The sequence below is a fragment of the Ursus maritimus genome, unplaced genomic scaffold (assembly GCF_017311325.1).
Source record: "Ursus maritimus isolate PB19 unplaced genomic scaffold, ASM1731132v1 scaffold_10, whole genome shotgun sequence".
Classification (NCBI taxonomy): Eukaryota; Metazoa; Chordata; class Mammalia; order Carnivora; family Ursidae; genus Ursus; species Ursus maritimus.
The window spans coordinates 48,311,463-48,323,899 of NW_024423344.1; positions in this window are offsets into that span (position 1 = coordinate 48,311,463).

Below are 12,437 nucleotides of genomic sequence, written 5' to 3' on the forward strand. Positions count from 1 at the left end.
AGCAGAAACCAGAAGTACAGTAGAGCAGATCAACAGGACTAGAAGCTGGTTCTTTGAGAGAATCAATAAAATTGACAGACCACTGGCAAGACTTATCCAAAAGAAAAGAGAAAGGACCCAGATTATTAAAATTATGAATGAAAAAGGAGAGGTCACGACGAACACCATTGAAATTGGAAGGATTATGAGAAATTTTTATCAACAGCTATATGCCAATAAACTAAGCAATCTGGAAGAGATGGAATCCTTCCTGGAAACCTATAAACTACCAAGATTGAAACCGGAAGAAATTGATTCCTTAAACAGGCCAATTAATTATGAAGAAATTGAGTCAGTGATAAACAACCTTCCAAATAACAAAACTCCAGGCCCGGACGGTTTTCCTGGGGAATTCTACCAAACATTCAAAGAAGAAATAATACCTATTCTCCTAAAGCTATTTCAAAAAATAGAAACAGAAGGAAAGCTACCAAACTCATTCTATGAGGCCAATATTACCTTGATCCCCAAACCAGGCAAAGACCCCATCAAAAAGGAGAATTACAGACCGATTTCCCTAATGAATATGGACGCCAAAATCCTCAACAAGATACTTGCTAATAGAATCCAACAGTACATTAAAAGGATTATCCATCACGATCAAGTGGGATTCATACCTGGGATGCAAGCGTGGTTCAATATTCGCAAATCAATCAGCGTGATACATCATATCAACAAGAAAAGACTCAGGAACCATATGATCCTCTCAATCGATGCCGAAAAAGCATTTGACAAAATACAGCATCCTTTCCTGATTAAAACCCTTCAGAGTGTAGGAATAGAAGGTACATTTCTCAATCTCATAAAAGCCATCTATGAAAAGCCTACTGCAAATATTATTCTCAATGGGGAAAAGCTGGAAGCCTTTCCCTTAAGATCAGGAACTCGACAAGGATGCCCACTCTCGCCACTATTATTCAACATAGTACTAGAAGTCCTTGCAACAGCAATCAGACGACAAAAAGGGATCAAAGGTATTCAAATTGGCAAAGAAGAAGTCAAAATGTCTCTCTTTGCAGATGACATGATACTCTATATGGAAAACCCAAAAGAAGCCACTCCCAAACTATTAGAAGTTATAGAGCAATTCAGTAACGTGGCGGGATACAAAATCAATGCTCAGAAATCAGTTGCATTTCTATACACGAATAACGAGACCGAAGAAAGAGAAATTAGGGAATCCATCCCATTTACAATAGCACCAAAAACCATACGTTACCTTGGAATTAACTTAACCAGAGACGTAAAGGACCTATATTCTAGAAACTATAAATCACTCTTGAAAGACATTGAGGAAGACATAAAAAGATGGAAAGATATTCCATGCTCATGGATCGGAAGAATTAACATAGTTAAAATGTCCATGCTACCCAGAGCAATCTACACTTTCAATGCTATCCCGATCAAAATACCAAGGACATTTTTCAAAGAACTGGAACAAACAGTCCTTAAATTTGTATGGAAACAGAAAAGGCCCCGAATCTCCAAGGAACTGTTGAAAAGGAAAAACAAAGCTGGGGGCATCACAATGCCGGATTTCGAGCTGTACTACAAAGCTGTGATCACAAAGACAGCATGGTACTGGCACAAAAACAGACACATAGACCAATGGAACAGAATAGAGAGCCCAGAAATGGACCCTCGGCTCTTTGGGCAACTAATATTTGATAAAGCAGGAAAAAACATCCGGTGGGAAAAAGACAGTCTCTTCAATAAATGGTGCTGGGAAAATTGGACAGCTACATGCAAAAGAATGAAACTTGACCACTCTCTCACACCATACACAAAAATAAACTCCAAATGGATGAAAGACCTCGATGTGAGACAGGAATCCATCAAAATTCTAGAGGAGAACATAGGCAGCAACCTCTACGACATCGGCCAAAGCAACCTTTTTCATGACACATCCCCAAAGGCAAGAGAAACAAAAGATAAAATGAATTTATGGGACTTCATCAAGATTAAAAGTTTCTGCACATCCAAGGAAACAGTCAGAAAAACTAAGAGGCAGCCCACGGAATGGGAGAAGATATTTGCAAATGACACTACAGATAAAGGACTGGTATCCAAGATCTACAAAGAACTTCTCAAACTCAATACACGAGAAACAAATAAACAAATCAAAAAATGGGCAGAAGATATGAACAGACACTTTTCCAATGAAGACATACAAATGGCTAACAGACACATGAAAAAATGTTCAAAATCATTAGCCATCAGGGAAATTCAAATCAAAACCACACTAAGATACCACCTTACGCCAGTTAGAATGGCAAAAATTGACAAGGCAAGAAACAACAATTGTTGGAGAGGATGTGGAAAAAGGGGATCCCTCCTACATTGTTGGTGGGAATGCAAGTTGGTACAGCCACTCTGGAAAACAGTGTGGAGGTCCCTTAAAAAGTTAAAAATTGAGCTACCCTATGACCTAGCCATTGCACTACTGGGTATTTACCCCAAAGATACAGACGTGGTGAAGAGAAGGGCCATATGCACCCCAATGTTCATAGCAGCATTATCCACAATAGCTAAATCGTGGAAGGAACCGAGATGCCCTTCAACAGATGACTGGATTAAGAATTTGTTGTCCATATATACAATGGAATATTACTCAGCTATCAGAAAGAACGAGTTCTCAACATTTGCTGCAATATGGAAGGCACTGGAGGAGATAATGCTAAGTGAAATAAGTCAAGCAGAGAAAGACAATTATCATATGATTTTTCTCATCTATGGAACATAAGAACTAGGAAGATCGGTAGGGGAAGAAAGGGATAAAGAAAGGGGGGTAATCAGAAGGGGGAATGAAACATGAGAGACTATGGACTCTGAGAAACAAACTGAGGGCTCCAGAGGGAAGGGGGATGGGGGAATGGGATAGGCTGGTGATGGGTAGTAAGGAGGGCATGTATTGCATGGTGCACTGGGTGTTATATGCAACTAATGAATCATTGAATTTTACATCAGAAACCAGGGATGTACTGTATGGTGACTAACATAATATAATAAAAAAAAAAAACTGAGAACATCTCAATAAAATCCGAATATTGTATCAATGTTTAAAAAAAACAAAAAGATCAATAAAATTGATAAACCTATAGCCAGACCATCAAAAAAGAAGAGTGAAGACAGACAAAATCAGAAAGGCAAAACAACAATTAACACCATAGAAATGCAAAGGAGTATAAGAAAATATTATGAGAAATTATATGGCAACCAATTGGATAACCCAGAAGAAATGGAAGAATTCCTAGAAACATAACCCTCCAAAACTGAATCAGGAATAAATTTGAACAGACCAATAACCAGCAAAGAAATTGAGTCAGTAATTGAAAAACTCTCAACAATCAAAAGTCCAGGACAGATGGCTTCACAGGTGAATTCTACCAAACATTTAAAGAAGAGTTAATATGTATTCTTCTCAAACTATCTTGGAAACTAGAAGAGGAAGGAAAGCTTCCAAATTCAATCCATGAAGCTAGCATTACTCTTTACACCAACACCAGATAAAGACACTGAAAGAGAATTACAGAACAATATCTCTGATAAACATAGATGCAAAAATTCACAGCAAAATATTAAGGAGCTGAATCCAATAATACCTTATAAAAAATCACTCACACAATCAAGTGGATTTATTTACAGGTTATTGAATCAAGGGTGATTCAATGTTCACAAATCAACATGATATAGCACATTAACAAGAGAAGGGATAAAAACCATATGATTACCTCAATGGATACAGAAAAAAAAACTTTGACAAAATACATCCATTCATGATAAAAACCCTCAACAAAGTAGACTGACGGAACATACCTCAACATAATCCAACATCCTACTCTATGGTGAAAAACTGAGAGCTAGTCCCCGAGAAACAGGAACAAGACAAGGATGTCCACTCTCACCACTTCCATTCAGCATAGTACTAGAAGTCCTTGCCACAACAATCAGACAAATAAAAGGCATCCAAATTGGTAAGGAAGAAGTAAAATTTTCACTATTTGCAGATGACATGATACCATAGAGAGAAAACCTGAAAGACTCCATCAAAAAACTGCTAGAGTAAGTAAATTCAGTAAAGCCACAGGATATTAAAAAATGCACAGAAATCTGCTGCATTTCTATACACTAATAATGAAATAGCAGAAAGAAAATCAAGAAAACAATCCCATTTACAATTGTACCAAAAAAAATAAAAAATAAAATACCTAATAATGAACCTAACAAAGGAGGTAAAAGAATTGTACTCTCAAACTATAAAGCATTGATAAAAGAAATTGAAGATGATACAAATGGAAAGATATTCTATGCCCATGGATTGGGAGAACAAATATTATTAGAATGTCCATTCACCCAAAGCAATCTGATTTAATGCAATTCCAATCAAATTACTGACAACATTTTTCATAGAACTAGAACAAACCATTCTAAAATTTATATTGAAACACAAAAGACCTCAAATAGCCAAAGCAATCTTGAAACGGAAGAACACAACTGAAGGTATCACAATGCCAGATTTCAAGATATACTATAAAGCTGCAATAATCAAAACAGTATGATACTGCACAACAATAGATCAATAGAACAGAACAGAGAACCTAGAAATAAACCCATGATAACATGGTCAATTAATCTTCCCAAAAGCAGACAAGAATATGCAACGGGAAAAAAGGCAGTCTCTTCAACAAATGTAGTATTAGGAAAACTGTACAGCTACATTCAGAAGAATGAAAGTGGACTACTTTCTTACACCATATATTAAAATAAACTCAAAATGGATTAAAGACCTGAATGAAAGAGCTGAAACCATAAAAATCCTAGAAAAAAACACAAGCAGTAATTTCCTGAACATAGTTGTAGTAACATTTTTCTAGATAGGTCTCCTGAGGCAAGGGAAACTAAAGCAAAAGTAAACTATTGGGACTACATCAAAATAAAAACCTTCTGCACAGCAACGGAAATAACCGAAGAAAACTAAAAGATAACCTATGGAATGGGAGGAGATATTTGTAAATGACATATCTGATCTGTATAAAGAACTTAGACAACTCAACACCAAAAAAACCCAAATAATCAAATTTAAAAATGGACAGAAGACATGAACAGACATTTCTCCAAAGAAGACATATAGATGGCCAACAGACACATGAAAAAATGTTCAACATCACTCATTGTCAGGGAAACGCAAATTTCAATGCTGACCTCACACTATAACAAATTGATCCTAGTCATAATATAAGAACTCAAAGTATAAAACTTCCAGGGGAGGGGAGTAAAAAAAAAAAAAAAAAAAACAGGAGAAAATATTTGCAACCTAGGGTAGGGAAAGATTTCTTTGATAGGACACAAAAAGAACAAACCACAAAAGACCAAAAAAAAAAAAAAAAAGTCAAATTCAAGGTCATTAAAATTGCAGACCTTTTTCTTTAAAAGGGATAATCATAAGAGGGAGGAGCCAAGTCACGGACTTAGAGAAAACATTCATAATACGTACAGATAATAAGGAACTTGTACCTAGAGTATGTGAAGAACTCTTAGAACCTTTCAAAATCCAATATACAAAATATTTGAATAGACATTTCATCAAATATTATATATTAATGCAAATAGGAACATTATAGGTTGGATTGTATGCTGCATGACCCCCATTCTATGTTGAAATCCTAACTCCCAATACCTCAGATTGTCACTGTATTTAGAGATAGGGTCTTTAAAGAGATAATTAAGTTAAAATGAGATTACTGGGGTCAATAGGAGGGTCCTAATCAAATTTGACTAGTCTCCTTGTAAAAAGAAGAGATTATGACACAAGCACACATAGAGAGAAGACCATGTGAAGACACACAAAGTAGAAGATGTCCATCTGTAAGCCAAGGAGAGAGGCCTCAGAAGAAACTAACACTCTAGATATCTTAGTCTTGCATTTCTAGCCTCCCAAATTTTGAAAAAATAAATTTATGTTGTTTAAGTCAACCAGTTGGTGGTACCTTGTTATGGTAGCCTTAGCAAACTAAATACACACATATATATGTTCATTATCATTGGTTATATGAAAAATGCAAATTAAAACATCCTAGAATGGCCAAATTAAAATTGATTGTTAATATCAAATGTTTGCAAGGATATGGAGCAACTGGAATTTCCATACATTGTTGCTGAGAATGAAAAATGGTATGGCCACTTTGGAGAACAATTGTTTTAAATGTTTTTTTTTGGGGGGGGGGGGGTTGAAGTTAAATATATCCTCAACATAAACCCCAGCAGTTCTATTCTCAGATATTCATGTAAGGGAAATGAAAACATATGCTCAATGGAAGAGTCATATTCAACTATTCATAGCAGATTAATTGCAAATGAAATGAAATGAAATGAAATGAAAATAACCAAAATATTCAACGGGTGAACAAACAAATTGTGCTTTATCTATACAATGAATTACTGATCGGCAATTTAAAAGGAAAACATTACTGACACAAGCAACACCATGGATGAATCCCCAAACCATTACACAAAGTGAAAACAGATCAAAGACTACAGAGTATACGTTTCCACGTATAGAAAATTCTAGAAAAAGCAAAACTATGACAGAAAGTAGATCAGTGCCAGCCCACCACTTCACCATCTCTGCTATCTGTATTTTTTATCTCAAGGTTTTTGTTAACTCTTGGCTTCTAGATCTTGGTATCTTCAAGTGGTCACCTCCGTGTGCTTCCCATATCTCAAGATCAATTTCTCCAAAGCAGTAATCAGTCCCAGCTAATTATCATGTGTGGTGATGCTAAACTGTAACCTAAAACTTATGGACACTTCTCTCTTAAAAGGTAGAGATTAATTCCTTCCTCTCCCCATGAATGTGGCAGGCAGTGATGATGTAGGTTTTTGAACCTGGATTTTAAAAGGCATTTATGGCTTTCTTCTTGTTGTCCTTGGCTTGGATCACCTTGCTTTGAGGGAAGAAAGCCAGTCACCGTGTCATGGTAACACTCAAGCAGCCCTATGGAGAGGAACAAAAGCTTCCTGCCAGTTGCCAGTGAGGAACAGACTCTTCCTGTCATCAGCCATGTGAGTGAGCCATCTCTGAATGGCTGACCCAGGCCCAGTCAAGCCTCATATTACACAGCTCCACATACTATTTTAACTGCAACACCAAGCATGTTAAGCTACCTCTGAATTCCCAACCTCCAAAAAAATATAAGGTAAAAAACATACATTGCTTTCACACAGTAGGTTCGGGTACTTTATCATATAGCAATCCTGCCCCTATATAAGTCCTAAACTTCCTCATGGAGTGACAATTTTAGGGCACCTAGGCATGAAGATAACCCGAGTATTCTCTCAGCAAACATTCTGGATTTGAAAATTTACTTCCAAGTGAAGATATAGCCAAGAAAGATACCTTTATTGTATCTTTATTTTATCCAGTAAAAAACAACAAACAAAACAACAAACAATAACAACAAATAATAACAACTGAATGGAATAGGATAATAATCTACCTCCTTACCATAATAATCTACCTACTACTACATTTACAAATCAGAAATAATTTTCTTCCATACAAACAGGATCCAAATGAAGATAAATTAGTGTAATACGGAGTTTCAGAGAAGCCTAGCATTCCTGAGAGTTTGTATCTAAGACTCATTGCTTTGGGTTTTTAGATTTGCCACTGTTAGTAGTGTAAACGTAAGTCAATTAGCCTTTAGGGTCTCTTGTGTACAGTAATTTCTAATCTAATTTTGGTCAAAGACAACTTCGTGAATCTAGAATCTTTCTCCTGATAAATACACACTGCTACAGTGAGTTTTACACATCTCAGCTTCTTCTGGGAAGTATTTCTAACCTGGCAACTATGCCTAGTTACACTTGAGTAATTCTAGTAGGTAGAGTCCAAGTAACTCTTGGTTTTCTGGCATTTTATAAATCTGAAGACTTTTAATTATATGGTTTACTACGTACTTACTACTTCACTGCATACATTAACTATTGCTTTATAAACGAAGTTGTTTTTTCAGCAAGTGTTTTCTGTTCCCAAGGAAGCAGAGAATCCACACGCTAATACAAGTGTAGAGGGTTAGCCATTCTTACTACGGCTGATGTATATAACCTGCTACAGCACACCTATTTGGTATAATTTATGCTTGGTGTAAATAGTAACTTATACTGGTATTCACCTAGAGAGACTAGATATAAAGGAAACCCTCAGGATCAGCTCACTACCTTGCATTCAGCTTTCTGTTTAATTCACCTCTTTTTACTGAAGTCTCTGAAAAGTAACTCAGAATAAAAGGGCACATTGATCACGGATCAGCAGCATCATTTTCTCAAACAGACAACCCAGGGTAGCATACAGAGATCGCAGCACCGTCTCAACCTCTGATTTTATTGTATTAAACTGATTTGCATTACCCTTCCCAACACTCATAGCCGAATATAACTACAAACAGCCACAAATACTTTTTCTATAGGTTAACCTCTTTATAGATAAAAAGATCAGAATAGAGTGCATTTGAAATGAATCTATTAGATGCTTAAGATGGATCAATACCTCTTTTATGAAGGAAAAAGAAGGTACTAAATGTCTCATTTGATTACTGTTTGGGACAAGGCGGCAGGAAATCACCTCAGTGGGCTCACTCCTCCCTTATGGGTCCAGGACAGAATATTCCTCAGAATCCATAACTTGCTCTCAAAAGAGAGCTAAAACAATGCTTCCTTACTTACTAAAAGTTTATACTAGCTTAAGAGATGCATTCCCATGGAGTGATCCTGGTTGGAGTCTTCTTCATTGTTTGGTTGCCAATGTAGATTTTTCATAATTTCACCTTCAAAATACATAATGATAAGGAGAACGGGGGAGGGGGGATGATATTTAAATCGCTCCCGACTATGGCAAGAAGGGCAAAATAAACCCTTTCATACAATTCCTATTGTTTAAAAGACTCGGGTTTTTAAAGTTTCCATTCCAAAGAAAGATACCTTTTCTTCTTTTGCATTAGAACACAAAACAAAAGAGAAACGGTTACATAGACAATTTCCAGAGGCTACTCAACCCTCTCTAAGGCCACCTCCAACCCTCTCTGTGACCACAAGTCTATGTTCTCTTCTTCAGGTGGAAAAAGAAGGAAGGAAGGAAGGAAGGAAGGAAGGAAGGAAGGAAGGAAGGAAGGAAGGAAGGAAGGAAGGAAGTTAGGAAAGGAGGGAGGGAGGGAGGGAGGGAGGGAGGGAGAGAGAGAGAGAAAGAAAGAAAGAAAGAAAGAGAAAGAGAGAAAGAGAAAGAAAAGACAGGAAAGGAAAGACAGGAAAGTAAAGAAAGAAAGAAGGAAAAAAGAAAAAAGAAAGAAAAAAAGAAATGAATCCAGCTAACATAATTCAAGTTAAAAAAAAATAAGTCTAAAGCAATTTAAAAATTCTTTAGCAATTTATGATAATGTACAATCATATTCTTTTCTCCTAAAAGACTTTTGCCTGCGATTGTCGTTATTTCTTGTTAAGGTGAAATATCACATCTTGAAACAGATGTGAAATTATCCTTATTAGATACTTTTCCTTGACGTTGGTATTTTAACACTGTGATTAAGCCAGATGGAAGACAACTTTTCCCCCCTTTCTTGGAAAAGGGGAGGGAGGAAAATAAAACACACACGTACAACCAGGTACTTTCAGATTCTAGTTGCCATAACAACTTGAGTCAGCTTCCATCATTAAAGCATCTTTTGATCACCTTTATGGATTTTTTTTTGTGTAACAAGTAAAAGATTCATTATTTCACTTATTTGCTATTGAGGAAATTCTTCTCCTCTTTGAAAACAGCTCATTGTCTGTTTTATTAAACAAAAGCAGACGAGTACTATAAACTCCCCCTCAAACCTATAAAGCACAAAGGCTCCCCAAAGGAAGCTTTGAAGTATTATATTGCACTTTCAGACTTCTAATGATATTTTTAGAGGGTATTTTGTTTCCATGAAAATTAAATACTTCTGGTAATTTTACGATGTGAGAATTATCCATATATTTTTCTCTCCTTCAACAGGCCAAGTCAAAAATTATTTACAGTAACACCACCAAAATATATTGCAGTAAAATGCCTTCCTTCTGGCCTCTTTCGTCTATTGTTTAATCTCCAGGTCTGAACACATCTGGAAAACAGTGAAGTCAGTGGGAAGTATGAGAAGCCAGTATCAAAGCAAGTTGCTTCCTAGCAACAGCACTCTGGAAAAATAGGCTTCATTTGTCAAGTGGCCCCAAAGCAGGAAATCAGGGGACCGTGGGGAATGATAATGGCATATACAAGGTGCAAAACATAAGTTAACATTTACCTTCCCAGGGTGGAATATTTAATGTCCTCTATAAACAGGACACCCAAACTGAAACAAAGTCAAAAGAGCCCCAATGGCTCAGTGTAGGAAGCTTCTCACACTTCTGTGATGAAGGACTAGCTTGCATGTGTGACCAATTCATCACAGATTGTTACTTTTGTAAAATGTCATTTTAAAAAAGTATTTAGAAAAGTGAAATTAAAAAGGGCATTACAAAATACAAAACCAAATTTTAAATAAGAGCCAGCCAAAAAGAAAAATCTTTCAGATTAATTCCTTAAATGCTTTTAGACACTTACCTTCCATTTCTGTCCAGACCTCTTCACAAACCAGACACAGTGCCCAGACAGCAGAAGAGAATGGGCCACCAGACCACCACGCACTCAGTAGCTCTGGTTTAGCACTGAGCTTCTCAAACTTACTGAGCATCAAGATCACCTGGAGGAGTCTGTTAAATGCAGACCCCTGAACCCCACCCTCAGAGAGTCAAATTCAGCAAATCTGGCCTAGGGGTGGATACCTAGCATTTCTAACAAGCTCACAGGTGTCGCCAATGTAGAGGTAGCAGGACTGGAGAAGACCTGATGTGCTATATGGCACCCCGGAAAGATGCCCTCACTGTGGACATCCCATTACACCTACACATTAAAATCTTGAGAGCTGGGCGATGGCAAGATTACCCAGGAGGAGAGGCAGGAAACTAAGGCTTTAATTCCTCCAGTGGTTCCTCATCATTTTCAACCAAAAGCTAAATGCCATAGCTGAGATCACGAAATTCCTCAAGATCTACCTCATTTCCTCCTTTCTTCCAGTTTGTCCTTATTGTACACTCCTTATCAATATGGAATGTATGCGTCAGTCACAAAGAATTATGGGTAGATGGAATCTGACAATGCCAGAGTTCTGTTCTCATGCTTTCCCCTTCCATTCCCTCACCCCTCCTACCTTGACTCCTCTTCCTTCCTCTTATTTATTCTTTCAACAAATGTTTCTGGGCTACCTAACTGATAGGGTTTTATATGAGGTTTAAATGAGATAATGTATTTAGGGGACTTAGTATGGAACGTAGCACATGTTAAGTACTCGAGGATCATGGCAATGTTGACAAGGATGATGGCAAAGGCAATGAGGGTATACGCTGATTAGAGTGTTTATCACTTTGTTTTGTAACTACTGATTCTTAAGTCACCTCAGTTAGACTGAAGTTCATAGTCAAATTGTGTTTTCCACATCAATATTTCCATTTCCTACTGAGGTCTCTAGGACACAGTAAGGTCTTAATAAACATTTGCAGATAGAATGGTAAGAACCTGAAGGGGTCACAACACATAACTGTCCTAAATCCTATTCTTTTTCAACTATGCCATGTTGTATCTTAAAAAATTTCCCCCTTTCCAGCCTAGCACAAGGTTTAAAAACACAAGAAAAAAAAAAAAAAACTTCCTTTCTGACATTTTAAATAATCCTTGGGAAAGGCAATTAATGTATTTGTTAGTGAACTTGTTGCATTATTTCAGACTTCTTAGAAATGACTAAGCATTCCTCATTCATATAATGGAAGGGGGCTGGGGCAGTTGTGCAGGTGTGTCCTTCCGATTCCCCCTCCAGAGAGAATTTGCCCTTCGGGATTTCCAGATTGTCTCAGCTTTTAACTTAAGGCCAGGATCCTCTCAGGCAGCCCCCGTTCTATGACTGAGCATAACAGGGGAGTAGGATGTAGCTATTTCTGCCCAGTTCAAGATTCCTCTAATGAGTGGGCTGTACTCTAGAGCTTCCATTCAGCTGGCTGGGGCTTTCTGGTCTGCATCATGGTAGCAGGCTCTTCCTCCCAAGCTGGTTTCCTTCCCCCTTTCCTTTCACAGGTGTCTAATCAGCAATGCTCTGTGAAGGCTTTCCTGCCCAATCCTGCACCCCTCGTGGTTCGCCTTTCACAGGTGTAGTTACTTACTCCCTGTGTACTTCCAGCTTCATCTGAGCATCTCCTTCTAATGGCAAAGGAGAATGAAAATGCAAAACCATGATTTTGACTTTCTCAATGGGAAATCAAGGATTGAATCAGACTGGGGTCTAGCTAAGAAA